Genomic DNA, 2,351 nt, shown 5'->3' on the forward strand with positions numbered 1-2,351 from the left:
GCCGGAAGCCCATAGACTTTCGTATAGACATGTGAGGGGGTAGCGTACTTCTGGGTCCACTAAGCCTCCCAGCTCCAAGACAGAAATCAAACTTTTTCTTGTGGACATCAATGCACAATTTCTATAGGCATGCATAAAGTGTGGACTTATAAAGGCTCCCTAACTTCCAGGGTGTTTTTTTATGGCTCCCCACTCCAAAAAAAAATCCCACCCCCAGCTGTGGAATTAAGGGAGAGCTGCCCACGAATATCAATGGATAAAATAGTATATTTGCATTTAATTATGGCTGGGCAGGAAAAAAACCCTATTTCAAATTCAGGTTCTCTGTGTGTGTACATGTGGCTTGTTTCCATTTTAAGTTGGATCGGATGCCATCCTATGCTTATTGGCAGCTCAACAGTTTATGTTTTGCTCTCTCGTTCAATTCTCCCAGAGACGGATTTCATAAAAGAACGATTCCTTTCTGAATTGTAGGGAGAAAAATTTACTTGCTAATGGATAGGGATAACTATACAGTCATACCTCGGGTTAAGTACGCTTCAGGTTGAGTAATTTAAATTTAAGTACTCCACGGACCCGTCTGGAACGGATTAATCCACTTCCCATTACTTTCAATGGGAAAGTTTGCTTCAGGTTCAGTACGCTTCAAGTTAAGTACGGACTTCCAGAACCAATTAAGTACTTAACCTGAGGTACCACCGTACTACCTTAATATGGTTTCATAGGAACATACAAAGCTGCCTTATATGGAGATCATTGACCCTGAAATAAGGGTTCAGTAATGAACAGAGAGGGGGACACGCATTTCTTGGCCACACCGAGGCCATGTTTCACAGGGTACCAAAAATCAGGTCAAAGGGGAAGCTGACTTGAGACCGGGAATGGGGAAATCCTTGTCTGAACCAGACATGCCCCGGTATTCTCCGCCACCCCAATCAACATAATCAGATCACCACAACCCCCGCCCTAATCCCATAGAAAGATACACATAACAAAGCCAAGCCAGGATGTCTGGAAATGACAGCTATCTCGTTTAATTACACAAACTCCTTGTCGCTGCTGACGAAGCGTCTCCCCCTCCCCCTCCCAGGAAGGGAGATTATTGATTCCAAAGGAACCCAGCCGATCCTGTTGCAATAAACTGTGCCTAAATAAAGGAGAAATTGTTTTATACTGTTTCTAACAAATGTTTCCCTCCATATACTTGTCTGGCCTGAGATTTCGTTATACTTTGTTACTGAATGCCAAATTGTTCCGCTGAGCTGTCACTGCACGATCGCTGTCAGAAGGTAACCGCTCCTTTTCCTTTCACCCGCTACAATTGTATGTAACCTTCTATAAGAATGCACATGAACTGTAACTTCTTGCTACTTTTCATCAATACTGTATACTCTGATCAGCACATTACTGCAAGCTTGACTTCTATGATGTTTATGAACTCCTGTAAATTAACTCTCATATATTCCACGGACTTTTACTGACTGTCCCTCCCGCCTCGACATGTGCGATACCACACTGCCATCTAGCTGGCCGCGGACAAATGACACTAATATACAAATCAAGGAAGAAAAACAACTTTATTTAGATTTTGTTATCGCTGACGTTCTCCGCATCTCCGTTGAGTCATCCTGAAACAATAGAAGAAAATTACCCACGCATCAATCGGCTATCACCAAAGACCGTCACCTTTTGTCGCTCCCCATCACGGACTGTTAAGCCTTTGTACATGCCTGATTGCTTCCTCCCCGCCCGCTTCCCGCCTTTTTCTCTCTAACTGAGTAACATGGAGAGCTGTTCTTATAAAAGTCCAAACCTTCCTTTGTTCGGGGTTCTTCTCCACTTCATTTGCTGTGGGGGGGGGGAACCGCTGTTGCAACGGCTTTTATTTCTTTGTTTCTTTGTGGGTTAATAAATTTGCCTTGCTTTGACAGCTCTGGCTGGGGCTCTGTTCTTTCGTAGCGGTAAGCAGCGGCAATTGCGCTAGTTTACCAGGATCTGCGGACTCTACCTGGGTCAAGATCCCTTTTTCCAGGTGCCCAGAGACCTCCAAATTTTACAACAACCCATAAAGCTCAGCATTGTCTACACTGCCAAGCTGCAGCTCTCCAGGATTTCAGACATGTCTCTCTCCCAGCCCTATCCGGAGACGCGGGGGGAATTGAAGCTGGGCTTTGGTTTGGGCAAAACTGAGGTATATCAGGGGGTGAGGATTGAGGGGGGGACCCACCAAGTCATACCACCCCCTTTGTGGAGGGAGGGTTCCCCACATTCGGCCTCCTGCCTCCCTCACCACCCCAGCCCTGCTCTTTCCCTCAACTCACGTAGACGGGATAAGTAAACAGAGAGCAAAA

This window comes from Zootoca vivipara, chromosome 6 (genome assembly GCF_965207765.1).
Source record: "Zootoca vivipara chromosome 6, rZooViv2.hap1.1, whole genome shotgun sequence".
NCBI lineage: Eukaryota > Metazoa > Chordata > Lepidosauria > Squamata > Lacertidae > Zootoca > Zootoca vivipara.